This window comes from Capsicum annuum, unplaced genomic scaffold (assembly GCF_002878395.1).
Source record: "Capsicum annuum cultivar UCD-10X-F1 unplaced genomic scaffold, UCD10Xv1.1 ctg5082, whole genome shotgun sequence".
Taxonomy (NCBI): Eukaryota; Viridiplantae; Streptophyta; class Magnoliopsida; order Solanales; family Solanaceae; genus Capsicum; species Capsicum annuum.
In genome coordinates, this window is record NW_025858718.1 from 300,216 (window position 1) to 319,175 (window position 18,960).

Sequence of the window (18,960 nt, forward strand, 5' to 3'; positions counted from 1 at the left end):
AAAAGTCCATGAAATGTACACTTTCCAATGTATGGAATCTCACCACTTCAATGTCAACACATAAACCGCTCGAACACCCAGTCACTGTATAGGAAAAAAAGAAAAAACTCTGATAAGTGGTTGGAATTCAAGCATGTAACTTAAGGATAAGGATAAAATAGTGCCATCATTCAACCAAGTTAAAACATCATATGCCACCACATGTATATACACATATAATAATGCAAAAGAGCGCAAAGATTAGCATACAATAAGAAATAACCTCCCACTCATATTAAGTAAGTAGACTCTAACCTCAAGCTCATGAAACCATGCATCAATCATTCACTTAATTAGGATAATACATTAATTCAAACTAAGATTCAAGTTAATTAATGGTCATCAAAACCTTTACTAAACCTTTAATCTTTCATTAGCAATCCTATATCAAACTTTAGTTCAAAATACAATTCAATTTCATGTTTAGGGACTCAAACCCTTTTTAACAAAATAAAACAACCAAGGTTACCAATTAACTTATTACATGCCAAAAAGGCCTTCATAAAACCATTTACCAACCATTCATGCTCACAAACACCTTGAGGGAATACATTTTCTATGTCCAAAACTAAAGTTAAAACAATCAAAACTAGGGTCACTCATGACCCATTTGTCAAACCACAATAAACAAGCATCCACATGTGTAAACCATCACAAAAAACATGTATAGGCACAAGTTAAACAAAGAGTAAACAATACTAAACCATATGCAACAAACCCTCAATATTTGGATTTCAAAACTACCATTAACAATTTATAAACTTTGTTTAAATCACATGATAGCTTAGAACTAACAATAAGGGAATAGTTACATACAATATACAAGAAGAATAAAGAAAACAACTTGACCCCTTTAGTCTTTATAAGACCACTTGTGGAAACCCTTGCCTCCAATCTTCAAGAATGAGTTAGAGAGTGTTTTTGGTGTGTTTTGATCTTCTAAAAAGTTTTTATGAGAGGCCACAACATGATACATAACATGGGGACTTAAGGTTTCTTGGGTGGGAAAAGATTGGAATGCACTTAACTTAAAATTTTAAATTTGCTCACAGGAGGGTACGACCTCTGCACAAGAGTCGTATGCTAGGGTATAAGTGGTACCCTATCTTGTACCCTGGCCCTAATTATGGGCCTCAAAGCTATTCAACATATGAACATACTAATGTAACTCATACCCAAAGGTACGAGAAGTACCCTACAACTCACCCCCTAGGCAGAATAGACTAGGTAAAGCCTAAGACATCATACGACTTATCAGCTTATGACTAGTACCCTAACATGCGACTAGGGAGTAGACAAACTATACCTTGGGAAGAATGTAACCATCTTTCACTAATCATCATACAAAATAGGGGTACTAGATCGTACCCTATCATACGAGAAGTATACTAAAACCTTATGTAGAAACTCAAACTTAGAAAATTTTCTAAGAAATGAAAGCCAAGGTGTTTTAGATATCCACCTTTGTAATCTTAAACTCATGATAACTCGATTGAATATAAATCATAGGAAATTACTTTTCACCCTGAAACTGGTTAAAAAGTTAATAAATACTAGGACGAGGATACTTATTATTTATCATCACCTTATTTAATAGGTAGTAGTCTGTGCACATCTGAAGAAACAGATTTTTCTTATGCACAAAGAGTGCCAAAGTAACCCACTGGGAAACACTAGAACTAATAAAACCCTTATCAAGAGGATCTTTTAGATGCTCCTTAAGTCTTTCAACTTAAAGGGAGACATTCTATAAGAAGGGATAGAGATAGGATGAGTTTCTAGAAGAAGGCCAATCCTAATATCAATTTCCCTATCATAAGAAATACTAGAAAGATCACCATGAAAGACCTCAGGAGATTTATTAAGTACCGAGACAGATTGCAACAATGGACATTTTGATTTTGAATTCTTAAACCAAAATATATGGCACAAAAACCCCTTAGAAATCAATTTTCGGACTCTTGGATAAGAAATGAACCTTCTCTTAGGCACTAGAGAACTCCCAGTAACATCTCGTATTTTTCTTATACTTGTTCTAATTATATGGAACTTAGTATAGCCTTGTGGTATAGGTAACCGATGAGATTTGTTATCTAAGTATTAATGGTGTAGATGGAATTATAGATGTTGCCCGTATAGTTTAATGTGATGTGACCAAGTAAACATTGATACGACTATGTAAAATTAGGATTATAAGATAGTATTTGAATCTAGAGTTTAAAGTGACAAAGTATTTAAAAGTTGAAGGTTAGATTAAAGGAATCAGGAGCTGGAAATGGAATAAAATATTGAGGTGCTTTCTTGACTTAATTAAGCTAGTAGGTAAGTCACCTACTTAAGCTATTTGGACCAAATTAATGGACCCATGGCTATGGACAAGATTTAGGCCTGTACTAAAGTACTCATTTGGGCCCAAATTGAATAAAAGAGGAAGAAAATGGATAAATGGCCCAACACACAAATCTTCCAAAGGCCCAAGTTAATTGAGCACAAAATACAAATTTAAGTAAGTAGGTACATCACCTAATTTGAAAATTTGAGCAGCTTGAACCCTTAAGTAGGTGCATCACCTACTTAGACCAATTTGACCAATTTTAAGGTCCAAAATACAGCTAAGGAGGTGGACATAAATAGAGACTTTATAAGGCCAAGTTTCTAGTCATTTTACTTCAATTTTAAGTCACAAAAAAAGTATATTTCACAAAATCTCTCTACTCTCTCTAAACCAACAAAGAGCAGCCCTAAAATTCCTTCTAGGGTTCTTAAAGAATCCCTCACCTTTGCAGCCCAAGGTAAGTGAAAACACTTATGGTTTAGCTTAATTATCTTATGAAAGATAAGAAAAACATGCTATAGGTTCCTAATTATAAATACATGATAGAATATAGAATATGCTAGTTGCTCACTTTTTCTTTGTTATTAAGAGATCTCTTTTCTTCTTTGGTTTAAAGTATGAAGGAAAGTGAAAATTGAAGTTTTGACGATTTCAAATTAAAAGAATAAGTTGCAGAATTGAGGTAAGGTGACTGCTCCATTTTTTCCTTGTATATAAATTTGAAAAAGAATTATAGATGTGTTGTTATTGAGAACTCAAGAGATGATGAGTTCAATAATGGGATGCTAGGTTGATGTTGGAGAAAGGCTTGATTAGTTTGTAATAAAATATAGAAGAAAGGTGTGATGGTACACCACCAAACCAATTATTGAATTTGTTTACTGCCCAATCTATTTTGTGTATTATTTGGAATGTGTAATGAAGACGAGGTAGTTTTGGTGAATCTTATAAGAACCTTATGGTATGTGGGAGTAATTGGAGGAGAAAGGGTTAAAATAATACCCTTGATTGATAGAATAATGGCTTACTGCCCAGTTACTATTTTGGGTAAAGTTAAGTAGCCTAAATGTGTGTGTTGGTTGCTAATACTAGTTTACCATATATTATATTATAGATAAGTAATATAAAAGGTGGGAAGTCAAGTCGGGTTAGTTTCAGATTTATATAACCAGGTATGTAAGGCATATTCTATTTTGCACTCTTTGGCATGAAATTGGATATTTGTTCCATCAAGTAAGCTTCCAAGGTTATCCTATAAAAAGTAATACATAATAGCAGCACATTACATTCCATGTATCCAATGACCTTGTTCCCACTCTCTAACATATTAAAACACCTCAATACAAGCTTATTATTAAACCTGCACGTCTATCTTTACTAGAAAATTTCAGGAGTTCTCCGCTTGTTCAAATAAGACCCATGTGTTATTTTCAGCTACTAAACACTTTATTTGTGTGCCAACAGCTCCTTACCTCATTGTTGTTGAATTAAGTGTCCATTTATATATCTCTTATTAGCAGATTATTGGTTCAAGGTACCATAATGTTATGACCGCCGAAGTAACAATCTCAAAGGCTAAATAAACTAAGTAACGTAAATCTGTAAAATGGGTGGCAGATCAAGGGCATAAGCCTAGCATGGGCTGATATCGATACCTTTATATGGGTGGCAGCTCAGGAGAATAAGCCTAGCATTGGCCGATCCCAATCTTTATATGTTGGTGGTAGCTTAGGGGCGTAAGCCTAGAATAAGCCAATACTAATTTATCTATTTACCACTGATCAGATGGTCATTTGTATTATATATGGATTACAAATATTATGAAGTAAGAAAGGTAAAAATATAGAGAGAAACATAATGTATGTAGTCCCATAATTATATATAAAGGTGGTCTAATAGTACTACTTATACACTTGTATCTGATTTCTATTGAGCTCTTGTATCTTTTGTTGTTACCTTTAGCCTTACATATTCAGTACATATTTTTATACTGACATCCTTTACGGGGGACCTGTATTTCTTGTTGCAGGCACAGGTACTTCATCTCATACACCTCACTAGTAAGAGCGCAGGCTATTTAGTGACTATTGGTGAGCTCTAAGTTGATTCGGGGATCTCCGGTTTGTTACATATATTTTGGTATTGTGCAGTAAGTCAAGAGTAGGGCGGGAGGTTGTCCCGGCCCTAACTAATTCTATGTATCTTTTAGAGGCTTTGTAGACTAATGTAAAGTTATGGTAGTGTCTTGCCTTTAGACGTGGTGGCCCTAATGGCCAAGTGTTGTATATATAAGTTTATGCTTACTAATGTAATTATTCTCATCGATACATAATATCATATTTTTCAAAACCTTTAGTTGTCATATTTACATGCATGAGAAGTACAAGGTTATGAATTGGTTCTCTCGGGCCTTTACGGCTATGGGTGCCTGTCCACCCTAATAGGATTTAAGCGTGACAAAAGTTGTATCAGAGCAGGTCATCCTAGGGTGTCTACAAAGCTATGTCTATATAGAGTCTTATTTATGGGCGTGTTGTGCACTAAATTTATAGACAGGAGGCTATGGGACATTTAAGGGTTGTCTCTTTTTCTTCATATATTAGATCGTGTAATAGAGCCCATGTTGTAGGTGAAGTCATATTTAACCATTGAACCTATTTATTTTCACTTATTATAGTAAAGAAGCCGGTTACAAGAAGGAGTAAGAATACAGGTAAGAGAATATATGTGGCTACCGGAGAAGGGACCAGCAAGTCACCACCTAGACAAGCTAATCAAAGCGAGTCTCAAGCTGAGTTTGTATCACAAACTTCTTCTACTCCTCTATCTCTAGAAAATCTAAGAAAGGGAAGAACCGCATCCTCAAAACCACTTATTAATGCTACTAACCAATATCTAGGGAATGCGGTATAATTACTGGCTCGTATAGTTGCAGGAAAAACTCGAGGACAATCCATTCCAACCACAGGTTCTAGTGGTGCAGATAGGGTAGTTAGCCTACGAATGCAAGATTTTCTTAAATTTGATCCTCCCACATTCACTAGATCAGATCTTAATGAAGACCTATAGGACTTTATTGATCAAATCCAAAGGGCTTTAGATGTTATGCATATGTCATGTAAAGAGATAGTTGAGCTAGCAGCATATAGATTCAAAGGGGAGGCTATATTTTCCTATAAAGTCTGGAAATGACCTAGGGGTATCGATGCACCTTCAGCTACTTGGAAAGAGTTCAAAGAGGCATTTTTAGATCATTACCTTTCATTTAAAATTCGAGAAGCCCGTGCGGATCAGTTCCAGAATCTTCACCAAGGGAATATGAGTGTGAGGAAGTAACACCTCTAATTCAACTCTTTGGCTAGGTATGCTCCTAATGTAGTAGCTACAATGGATGATAGGGTTCATCGATATGTGCATATATTGGATCCATATCTAGTTAGAGATTGTACTATTGCTGCTTTGAACAAAGACATTGACATAGCAAGGATATAAGCATTTTCACAAAAAATGAAGGATCAGAGGTAAAGAAAAAGAACACAAGAATTGGAAAGAGGGTATTCCAAGAGGTATAGATCTACAGGGCAGTTTATGGTATCCTAAGAAGAGTTTAGGCCTCGGTTTTCAAATAGACCGCCTAGGCCATTATATTCTTATTCTGCAACGAGTGCTCCACCATAGTTTCAAGGGTCTAAAGGCAACCAGTTTGGCCAAAGAAGTGAGAGTCAGAGTTCAAGAACAACGGGGTATCAAGAGCAAGGGAGTATGATCCAATTGAGGCCTCCTCGGTAGCCATGTAAACAATGTGGAAAAATTCATTTAGGTTCATGTCGGTTTGGTACAAATGCTTACTTTTAGTATGGTACGTCAGGACATATGATGAGAGAATACCCTCAAGGAGACATAGGTGGTATGGCACAGACTACTGGATCAGCCATTCCATCATCATCATTGGTGCCTTATTTAGGTAGAGTTGTACAACCTATGGGTTGTAGTAGAGGTGCTAAAGGAGAAGCTAGCTTTAGTGGAGTTCGGAATCGTACATGTTTTAGCGGATCGACAAAATTCAAAGGCTTCTCCAGATGTAGTTATAGGTACATTGTCCATCTTTTCACATGATATATATATGCATTTGTTGATCCAGGTTCTACATTATCATATGTCACTCCATTGGTTACTGAAAAGTTTGAAAAAATACCAGAACTGCTAGTTAAGCCACTTGAAGTGTCAATCCTGATTGGTAAATCTATTCTAGCTAGGAGAGTGATCAAAATAGTGTAATAACTATTAGCGATCGTGATACAATGGCTGACCTGGTTGAGTTAGAAATGGTAGATTGCTATAATGGGTATGGATTAGTTGGCTTCTTCTTATGCCACAGTAGATTGCCAAACTAAGAAGGTGTATTTCCATTTTCCAAAAGAGGCAATCCTTGAATATATGGGTAATCTTAGTGCACCAAGAGGTATATTTATTGCTTATTTTAAGGCAAAAAAGTTGATTTCCAAGGGTTATATATGTCATCTAGTTAGGATGAAGAATACAGATGCGGAGCCACCAACTCTTCAAACTATTTTAGTAGTGAATGAATTTCCTGATGTATTTCCTGAAGATCTTCCAGGTTTGCCTCCAAAACGAGAAGTAGAGTTTGGTATTGATGTGATTTCAGGTACTCAACCAATTTCAATTCCTTCGTATATAATGGCCCTAGTAGAATTACGAGAGTTGAAAGAGCAATTGAAAGTCTTGCTAGAAAAAGGATTCATAAGGCCTAGTGTGTCCCCTTGGGGTGCACCAGTGTTATTTGTGCGTAAGAAGGATGGCTCATTGAGAATGTGTATTGACTATCGGCAACAGAACAAGGTGATTATTAAGAATAAATATCCCCTTCTGAGTATTGATGACTTATTTGATCAGTTGAAAGGCGCCAAGTGGTTTTCAAAGATTGATTTAAGGTCTGGTTACCACCAAATTAGGGTCAAAGAGAAGGACATACCCAAGATAATTTTCGAATATGGTAGGGTCATTACGAGTTTTTAGTCATGTCATTTCGGCTAACTAATGCACCTGCAGCTTTTAAGGATTTGACGAATAGGGTGTTCAAGCCATTCTTGGATGTGTTTGTGATAGTTTTTATAGATGATATTCTGGTTTATTCGAGATCAAATGAGGACCACGCCAGTCACTTACGACAGGTGTTACAGATTCTTCGTGATCGTAAGCTATATACAAAGTTCTCCAAATATGAGTTTTTGTTAAAATCTCTGGCATTCTTTGGTCATATTATATCTGATGAAGGAATAAAGGTTGATACTCAAAAGATAAAAGCCGTGAAGAACTAGCCAAGACCTATAATGCCTATGGTGGTTCATAGTTTCCTTAGGTTGGCAGGTTATTATAGTAGGTTTTTTGAAGGATTTTTTCAATTTCTATACCTTTAACAAAGCTAACACACAAAGCGTCCAAGTTCCAATGGAATGATGCATGTGAAAGAAGTTTCCAGGATATAAAGAATAAGTTGACTTTTACACCCGTATTGGTACTTCTATAAGGCATAGAAGGGTATGCAGTGTATTGTGATGCTTCAAGAATTAGCTTAGGGTGTGTATTAAGGCAGCATGGTAAAGTCATAGCATATGCCTCAAGACAATTGTGGCCACATGATAATATTATCCAACACATGATCTGGAGCTAGCAGCGATTATACTTGATTTAAAGATATCGCATCACTATTTCTATGGGATTCATGTTGACATACATACTGACCATAAGAGTTTTCAGTATATCTTTAATCAGAATGACCTAAATTTGAGGCAGCGGAGATGGCTTGAGTTATTAAAAAACTATGATGTTGATATCTTGTATCATCCAGGAAAAGCAAATGTGGTAGCTGATGTATTAAGTCATAGGTATACGGTGGTCACTTATGGGAAGTCTATAGAATGACAACGGATGACTAAGGATCTACACCAACTAGCCAATTTGGGGGTTCGCTTTTTTGAAACTCCAAATGAGGGGCTTATTGTGCATAATGCTGCAGAATCTTCACCAGTAGCTGAAGTAAAAGAGAAGCAATATGCAGAACCTATTCTATTACAGCTTAAGGATAATGTGCAATGTGTTATGACAAAGGCATTTGAGCTTACACAAGAGGGAATACTTTGGTGCCAAAAAAGATTGTGTGTGCCTAATGTAGACGGGCTAAGAAAGAGGATTATGATAGAAGCACATCATTCAAGGTATTTCATCCATCCAGGGTCAAAAAAAATGTACCATGATTTGAAAGGGATGTATTGGTGGGGTGACATGAAAAAGAACATTGCAAAGTTTGTAGTCGAATGTCCAAATTGTCAAAGAGTTAAAGTAGAGCACCAAAAGCCTGGGGGTTATATGCAATGTATGGATCTTCCAATCTGGAAGTGGGACATGATCAACATGGATTTCTTCACTGGTTTACCTCGTACATCTTGAAGGTTTGATTCCATATGGGTGCTAGTTGATAAGGTTTACCAAATCAGCACACTTTCTACCGGGTAGGACCACTTACACAGTTGAAGAATATGGAAAATTATTTATTAAAGAGATAGTTTTATTCCACAGAGTACCAATCTCTATTATATCAGATCGAGGAACTTAATTTACTACAAATTGTTGGAAGTCTTTCCAGAGAAATTTAGGAACACAAGTGAATCTAAGTACAGCTTTTCACCCTCAAACAGATAGACAAGTAGAACTTACTATTCAAATACTTGAAGATATGCTACGAGCTTGAGTATTGGACTTTATTGGACTTTAAAGGTAGTTGGGGTGATCATTTACCTCTCATCGAGTTCGCCTACAACAATAGCTATCATTCGAGTATCAAAATGGCACCATTTGAAGCTTTTATGGAAGAAAGTGTAGATCACCAATTAGATGGTTTAAAGCCGATGAAACTGCCTTATTCAGACCAGATCTTGTTCATAAAGCTATGGAAAAGGTTAAAGTGATCCAATAGAGGCTAGAAACAGCCCAAAGTCGACACAAGTCATATACAAATTTTAGAAGGAGGGGGCTAGAGTTTGCTATAGGTGATTGGGTATTCTTGAAGGTGTCACCAATGAAGGGGGTTATGATATTTGGTAAGAAAGGAAAACTAAGTCCACATTATATAGGCCCATACAAGATTACTCAGAGTTTTGGCCAAGTTTCTTATGAATTAGAGCTACCCTAAGAGCTCTCAAAAGCTCATCCAATATTTCACGTCTCAATGCTTCGAAAATGCATGGGAGATCCATCTCATATCACTCCTACTGAAGATGTACAAGTTACGAAAGATCTTACCTATGAAGAAAAACCTATTGATATCCTATATCGATAAGTTAAGAAGTTAAGGAATAAAGAAATAGCTTCTGTAAAAGTGCTTTGGAGGAACCAACAAGTAGAAGAAATAACATGGGAAGCTGAAGAAGCGATGAAACTAAGTACCTCCATTTGTTCAAATACGAAGAGAAAGTCCAAGATGCTGAATTAGAGAAATAACAAGTGTAATATTAAAGTACTATGTGATAATAGGGATATTAAACTTAGGCTTGAACTTATTTTGGTTGGATAGTTACGCTAGCATTCGAGGACGAATATTTCTAAGGGGGGAAAGAGGTAACATCCCGTATTTTGCTTGTACTTGTTCTAATTATAATGAACTTGGTATGGCCTTGTGGTATAGGTAACGGATGAGATTTTTTATGAAAGTATTAATGGTGTAGATGGAATTATAGATGTTGCTCGTATCATTTAATTTAAGGGACCAAGTAAACATCGATACGACTATGTAAACTTGGGATCGTAAGCTAGTATTTGAATCAAGAGTTTAAAGTGACCAAGTGTGTATAAATTGAAGGTTTGATTAAAGGGATTAGGATCTGGAAATGGAATAAAATATTGAGGTGCTTGCTTGACTTAATTAAGCTAGTAGGTGAGTTACCTACTTAAGCTATTTGGAAATTAATGGACTCACGGCTATGAACCAGATTTGGGCCTATACTAATTTACTCATTTTGGCCCAAGTTGTATAAAAGAGGAAAAAAATGGATAAAAGGACCAACACACAAATCTACCAAAGGACCAAGTTAATTGAGCCCAAAATAAGAATTTAAGTAAATAGGTGCATCACCTACTTCAAAAATTTGCGTAGTTTGAACCCTTAAGTAGGTGCATCACCTACTTGGACCAAATTGACCAATTTTAAGGTCCAAAATGCAGCTAAGGAGGCGAAAAAAATAGGGCCTTTATAAGGCCAAGTTGCTGGTCATTTACTTCATTTACAAGTCACAAAAAAGTGTATATTTCACAAAATCTCTCTACTCTCTCTAAAACAACAAGGAGTAGGACTAAAATTCCTTCTAGGGTTTTTGAAGAAACCCTCACCTTTCCAGCCCAAGGTAAGTGAAAACACTTATGGTTTAGCTTAATTATCTCATGGAAGATTAGGAAAACATGCTATAGGTGCCTAATTATAAATACATGGCAGAATATAGAACATGATACTTTCTCACTTTTTCTTTGTTATTAACATATCTTTTTTCTTATTTGGCTTAAAGTGTGAAGGAAAGTGAAAGTTGAAGTTTTGAGGTGTTCAAATTAAAAGAATAAGTTGCAGAATTGAGGTAAGGTGACTGCTTCATTTTTTTCTCCTTGTATGTGAATTTGAAAGAGAATTATGGATGTGTTGTTATTGAGAACTCAAGAGATGATGAGTTCAATTATTGATTGCTACAATAAAAGGGATTTGAGGCTGTTTTGTGAACTATTTTGTATGTATATGCTATGGGATGCTAGGTTGATGTTTGATACGATAAAGACAATGGAAGCACAAAAACACACTCCAAATCGGTCCACTAATCATAAGGATCCGAGGACCTTTTTGGAGGCGACTCTCGAATTCACTACAAGCAATCCTCGGGTAAGAAAAGAGAAGGCGCTACTTAGCGCTATTAAATAAAGAATGAAGCTCCGTGCGACACCCGGCTCCCAAAGAACAATATTATGAGATAACAATGGTGTATTTGACACCAAAACAGCCACCAAAAACTAACAAACAGAGTATCAAGATAATAAGATGAAGAACAAGATGAACAATAACACAATGGAAATAACAACACATGGTTTTGACTAGAACAACAACAAAGAGTTCAAGAAATGTAAAGATAGATAAATAGACAAAGTGAAGGTATAATCATAAGAACTCAAGAATCTATTCTACTCTTGGACATTTAACACTACACACTACAAATACCTATCTCTTCGATGAGCATAAGATAGACCTTAACCTCCTCTAGCACCCAATGTTCCAAGCATGAATTCAACACGAATGATTCCACACTGAAGTTGGAAATCCTAGTTACAATGTTTCGGCCATAGGACTTTCTAACAAGAGAGAAATATTCTTCTTACAACTTTTAATATCAATAAACATCAAAGACTAAAAACCCTAAGAGGTTCTATCTATAGTGTATTAAAAAATAGAATATAAATTGACCACAATACCCCTCAAGGTTGAGGTTCCCATCAAGTGTAGCTTAGGGGCTATTTTTAGTGCATTTATGCCATCTTTCACACTTTAGTTGTGCACTTTCTTGGATGGATTCAATACGCACTCATTATCGTTCATCCTCGTGGTCGTACTCGAATTAATGTTTGAGAAAGGTATGATTAGTTTGTAATGAAATATAGTAGAAAGGTGTGACGGTACACCATCAACCCAATTATTGCATTTGTTTACTGCCCAATCTATTTTGAGTATTGTTTGGAATGTGTAATGAAGTCGAAGTGGTTTTGGTGAATCTTATAAGAACCTGTATGGTATGTGGGTATAATTGGAGGAGAAAAGGGTTAAAATAACACCCTTGATTGATAGATTAATGGCTTACTGCTCGGTTACTATTTTGGATGAAGTTAAGAAGCCTAAATATGTTAGTTGGTTTCTAATACAAGTTTACCATATATTCTATTGTAGATAAGTAATATAAAAAGAGAGAAGTCAAGTCGGGTTAGTTTCGGAGTTATATAACAAGGTATGTAAGGCATACTCTATTTTGCACTCTTTGGCATGAAATCAGACATTTATTCCATCAAGTAAGCTTCCAAGGTTATCCTATAACAAGTGATACATACTGGCAGCACATTACATTACATTTAGCTAATGACCTTGTTCCCACTCTCTAACATGTTAAAATACCTCAATACATTCTTATTATTAAACTTGCACGTCTATCTTTACTAGAAAATTTCAGGAGTTCTCCGCTTGTTCAAATAAGCCCATGTGTTATTTTCAGCTCCTACACACTTCATTTGTCTGCAAAAAGCTCCCTACCTCATCATTGTTACATTAAGTGTCCATTTATAAGTCTTTTATTAGTAGATTATTGGTTTAAGGCACAATAACGTTATGACCACCAAAGTAACAATCTCAAATTCTAAATATACTAAGTAACATAAATCTGTCAAATGAGTGGCAGCTCAGGGGCATAAGCCTAGCATGGGCCGATCTTGATACCTTAATGTGGGTGGAAACTCAGGGGCATAAACCTAGCATGGGCCAATCCCAATCTTTATATGTAGGTGGTAGCTCAGGGGTGTAAGCTTAGCATGGGTCGATTCTAATTTATCTATTTACCACTGATCAGCTGGACATTTGCATTATACATGGATTACAAAGATTATAAACTAATAAAGCTAAAAATGAAGAGAGGAACATATTGTATGTAGTTTCACAAGTATATATAAAGGTGGTCTACTAATACTACTTATACACTTGTATCTGATTACTATTAAGCTCTTGTATCATGTGTTGTTACCTTCGGCCTTACATATTCAGTACATATTTTTGTACTGATGTCCCTCATGGGGGACCTATATTTCATGTTGCAGGCACAGGTAGTTCAGCTTATACACCTCACTAGTAGGAGTGCTGGCTATTCAGTGACTATTGGTAAGCTCTAGGTTGATTCAGGGCTCTCCGAGTTTGTCCCATATATTTTGGTATTGTGCAGTAAGTCAAGAGTAGGGAGACGGTTTGTCCCTACCCTAACTAAGTCTATGTATCTTTTAGAGGATTTGTATACTAATGTAAAGTTATGGTAGTGTCTTACCTTTAGACGTGGTGGCCCCAACGGCCAAGTATTGTATATATAAGTTTGTGCTTGCCTGTATAATTATTCTTATCGATATATAATATCATATTTGTCAGAACCTTTGGTTTTCATAGTTACATGCATGAGAAGTACAAGGTTCTCTCGGTCCTTTACGGCTACAGTTGCCTGTCCGCCCCAATAGGATTTATGGCGTGAGACTCCCTTCCTACTCAATCACCGATTTATTTGGAAATTTGAAATTTTCCCTTTATGTCCTACAATCAACAGATGCATTGAATGAATGGATCTAATCCATGCCTAAGATATCATCAAAATCTAACATTTCAAACTCTATGAAATCCACAAATGTCTCCCTATCAGATATAGATACCAAGAAAACCTTATAGACTCTCCTAGCCACCTTTAACTTTTGGATATGAGAATTTTTAACCGGTCAACACTCCGCTCTATATAACATAGTAGGCCAGAATACAACTCTATAGATTTTGCCTTTCAGCTTAGGGGCACCTTCTTATCGCATAAAATTCCTGAAGAAAGCCTCTATTTCATCCAACCTGCCTTAATATGGTGAGAGGCATCCTCATCTATCTCTCAATTCCCCTGAATCAAAGACCCAAGATACTTAAAATTATCCCTCTTGCAAACCTCCTGGGAATCCAACTTCACTACCACCTTGTTCTTTTGCCTCGAGTCACTAAACTTGCACTCTAAGTACTCCATCTTAGTCCTACTCAACCAAAAACCTTTAGACTCATGGTTTGTACCCAAACCTCTAGATTATCATTAACAGCTTATCGTGACTCATCAATTAAAACTACATCATCCCGTAAAAAGCATACACCAAGGCACCTCTCCTTGTATGCTTCTCGTCAACACATCCATCACTAGGGAAAAATGAAATAGACTAAGAGTCGATCCCTGGTGCAACCCAATCAAGACTGGGAAATGCTTAGAATCTCATCCCACTATCCTTACCCGATCTTCACCCCCTCATACATGTCCTTAATCGCTCAAATGTACTCCACAAGGACCCCTCTCGCCTCTAAGTATCTCCATAGAACCTCCCTAGGAACCTTGTCATACGTCTTTTCTAAGTCAATAAACACAAGTGAAGATCCCTCTTCCTCTCTCTATACTGCCCTACCAGTCTTACTAAGTAATAGAAATTTGTATTAAATGGGTGAAAGCTCAGGGACATAAGCCTAGCACAGGCCAATCCCGATAACTTATAGTGGGTGGAAACTCAGGGGCGTAATCCTAGCATGTGTTGATCGCAATGTTTATTTGTGGGTGGCAGCTCAGGCGTGTAAGCCTAGCATAGGCCGATACCAATTTGTCTATTTACCACTGTTCAGCTGATCATTTGAATCATATGGCTTACAAAGATTATGAAGTAAGAAATGCAAAATTAATAAAGAAATATAATGTACCCGATCCTACAAGTATATATAAAGGTGGTCTACTAGTACTATTTGTATAGTTATATCTAATTTCCGTTGAGCTCCTATATCATGTGTGGTTACTTTTAGCCTTACATATTCAGTACATACTTTCGTAATGACTCCCCTTATGGGGGATCTATATTTCATGTTGCAGGCATATGTGTTTTAGTAAATCCACCTTCTCAGTAGGAACCCAAGATATCTAACGGCTATTGGTGAGCTCCAGATTGGTTTAGGGCTTTCCGAGTTTGTTTTATATATTTTGGTATTGTACAGTGGTCAAGAGTAAGGTAGGGGTTTGTACCGACCTTAACTAGATGTCTGTATATCTTTTAGAGGCTTTGGAGACTAATGTAAAGTTAAGAATGATAGCGTCTTATCTTTTAGATGTTATTGCCCAAATGGCCAAGTCTGGTATATATATAGATTTGGGCGTCTCATTTATTTCTCATCAATGCATTATATATATTTTAGTTATTATAGTTACATGCATTAGGAGTAAAAGGTCATGGATTTGTTCTCTCAGGCCTTCACGACTGTGGGTACCTGTCCACCCCAATTGGATTTGAGGCGTGACATAGACTTTCTTATATTTCATTTCTTAGAATCATGTAATGCATCAAAGGAGGTTAATTGTCAAAAGTATAATTTTAAAAAGGGTTTTAAGTGTTTTAGCAAGGTTATCATTAGACAAAGAAAGAAAAATGGGTAAGAAAGCCCAAAGGGGTTAACTAGGGAAATTCTTAAGGTGGTAATTTGGCAATGTGATGGGTCAAAATGGCCTTGGGTCATTCTCCATACCAAGATTATCTAGGATTTCTCTTTGAACACACTCAGGTCAAGACTAGATAACACATATGTACAAGAATTATACAAAAATATCTCCACACATGGCATCGTACTCAAGAAAAAAGTTAATCTACAAATAAATTTGAGCGATTTGAGCTTAATAACCTACTCTGAGTCATGATTCATCCTTTTAAAGAGAGAGACAAAAATTGAATTTAATGTTCTCACTCAAAAGAAAGCTCAAAAATTCCTTGATCTCTATCTTCTTTATTTCAAAAAGAAAACTATTATTTTATTTCTTGCAAATGACATTTTGAATGAATTTTTTAGCTTTTGCCTCATCCTAAACAATTAAAGAAAAACATGGGTGAATACAAGGCAACATTATCATTATACCTTTTGGAGTTTTTTTCCCCACAACTTCAAATATCGTCCATTTAATCCATAAAACACTCATGGCACCAATGGAAATAGAAACAACCCTTTCACCTTAAGAATGACGTCACCCAATCTATCATAGGGAAAGGTAAGCATTCATATCCCTTGGGTTACTTAGACTCCACCCTGAGTTTCTATGATAAGCACACAAATCGATCTTACCATGGACACAACATTCATCCATAATTTCAACCTAAAACCACTAGTTATATAACTTTTAAGACCAATTTGACTCAAAGCTATACTACAAAAATGATCACACAATGCCCCAAGATAGTTTATATTAACCTTTACAAGAATTATATACATTTCTCTCTTATTGACATTTTAACAAACATGTCGTTTGTATGAAACATAAGAGCTTGAATGGATAGAATAACAACACATGTGAAGAATCCCAATGCACTAATTCATCACCAAACAAACCATTAGCAATCATACTACCAAAATTAAATCACCCACCATACAATTAAGCAAACAAACCTCAAGTGGGTATTTCATCAAGCACATGGTGTGCACTAGTTTATAGAAACAAGAATTTTGAAATTTAGCATTTGAGACAAGGCACACATTAATAAATCCTCATCCCAACAACCACATTCTACCAAATTAAGCTAAAATGAATTAAATTCAAACCAAAATAAATCATGGAATGTGATCATTATTCATATTTTAAAGATCATACCTTGTAATCTTACTAAAGAGAGGAAAGTGAATAAAAGTATATCAAATATAATTTTTTGGGGCTTCATTCTTGAGGTACCCATTCCAACTTTTTCTATCCCCTAAAAACACCAAAACAAGTTAAACATGAATTAAAAACATTAGAAAACATCAAGAAAAATTCCTTGGGTTGCCTCCCAAGAATCGCCTTAGTTAAAGTCGCGGCACGACATCTTTTGCCTATCAAATTTTTGTGTTCATTTGGAAGACTTGAAACGGCGGCCAACTTTAGGTCAATACATCTTTGAGAAATTTTGGGAAAGGATGAGGACACAATGAAATATTTCTTATCTCGCAACTTTAAAGATTTAAACCTTTTACCCAACTTCACATCAAACTTTATAATAGGCTAGTTGGGTATTGGTGAGACACCAAAAATTTACTTATTACAGATGGAATTTGCATTTATAGGCCATAAATGATGGGCTTCATTTTGCCCTTTTGGAATGACAAACTCTAAAATTTAGGGATTTTTCTCCTCATCTCCAAAATTCATCATTTGCTTTGGTGGTTCGACCTTCATCATATCCATAAAACATAATGTTGAAAAGTGGTTTGAGTGAGGTCTTTTCCCTAATTTTGGATTTGAATCTGTCTTTACATTCTTTCCCCAAAATGGACTAGATCCTTCACTTAGGATTTTCTTGGCTTTTTCTTTGAACTCTAGTACTATTTTCTCAATCTTGGCATCATATCTCATGTTTGGTTTGGTTGGTTAGGAAATCATCGAGGATTCTTAAACATTGAGCTCATTTTAATGAGTGGGCACACTCATGGTATTTGAAAGATTAGCCTTCATACCCACTTCTTCTATTCTTTCGATTTTCTCTTTACATCCCCCTATGTCTTGATGGAGGAGCTATATGTTATACCTCATTTTTCTACCTAATCCAAGATAAGTTGAAGCATTGCTTCAACACCATTGTATCCATCACATTGTTCTTTCTTTTCTCATCTTAAAACCTATTAAAATCATAAGTAGAACTAGTAATTGGGTAATTATAATGGGGGAAAGAGAATTTGGAAGATCACTCTAATGTCTATCTTGACCATCATATAAAGATCAATCATATTCTCAATAGGATTGAGATGATGCATACATTCTCTCTCCGAGGAGCATACATACAAATCTTACCAAAAGTGGTCCATCACAATATGGATATGGATCATCAAGATAATGTTTCCAACCACCAAACTCATTTTTATTCCAAGATACAATATTAAAAAATAAACAAAAATGAAAAACTATCTTACTAAAGAAATGAAATAAAATCATAAACAAATATTTACAAATTTGACTCAAAGCAAGTAAGCTAAAATTCCAAACTAAGTCAATACAAATTGTTCCCTGGCAATGGCACCATTTTTTATAACACTAAACTTACTCCCACAAATTAGGGCAAGGCGGTCATTGTCAATAGCCCAACTTACGTTGGGGTTGAATCTACAAGAAGTAAAATTTAAACATCAAATCCTATGGGTGCTTTAATTACTAAAAAGATACCCAAGGTATAAACAAAATACAACACATAAAATAAAGTAATGGGGTTGGTTTGGAGTTGGAATTTTATTAATCTGGAGTCACACAACAATCTACAATAACACCTTTGACTTTGAATTCAATTTTAGGAGAAATCTTGGGATTATGTTTACCTAAAGGCTATGTGTGAGTGGGATCATGATAGTTTAGCATGAAAGCTAGTTGTCGAGTATGAGATAAGCTAGGCCGCAAGTCTTTATGGTAAGTTTGTCAACCAAACCTAAAATATTTCACCCATTGGCTCTTTCGAGCACCTAACAAGTATGTCAATAATAGTCACCCAAAACCTCAATTGGGCATTCCTATTTCTAGGAAGATGCCCATGACATGAATCACTCTCTATTTACACTTATTTCTAAGATAGAAAAAGGTAGTAAATCACATATTCAATTGTCCGTCATTTCCTTTCCTCCCTATAACCCTTTTTAAGGATGTCATAGGTTCCCTAAGGTTCACCCTCACCACTCTTTCAAGGATGATAAATGTTATAAAGAGTTTAGGGTTTTCACCAATCAAACCTATTTA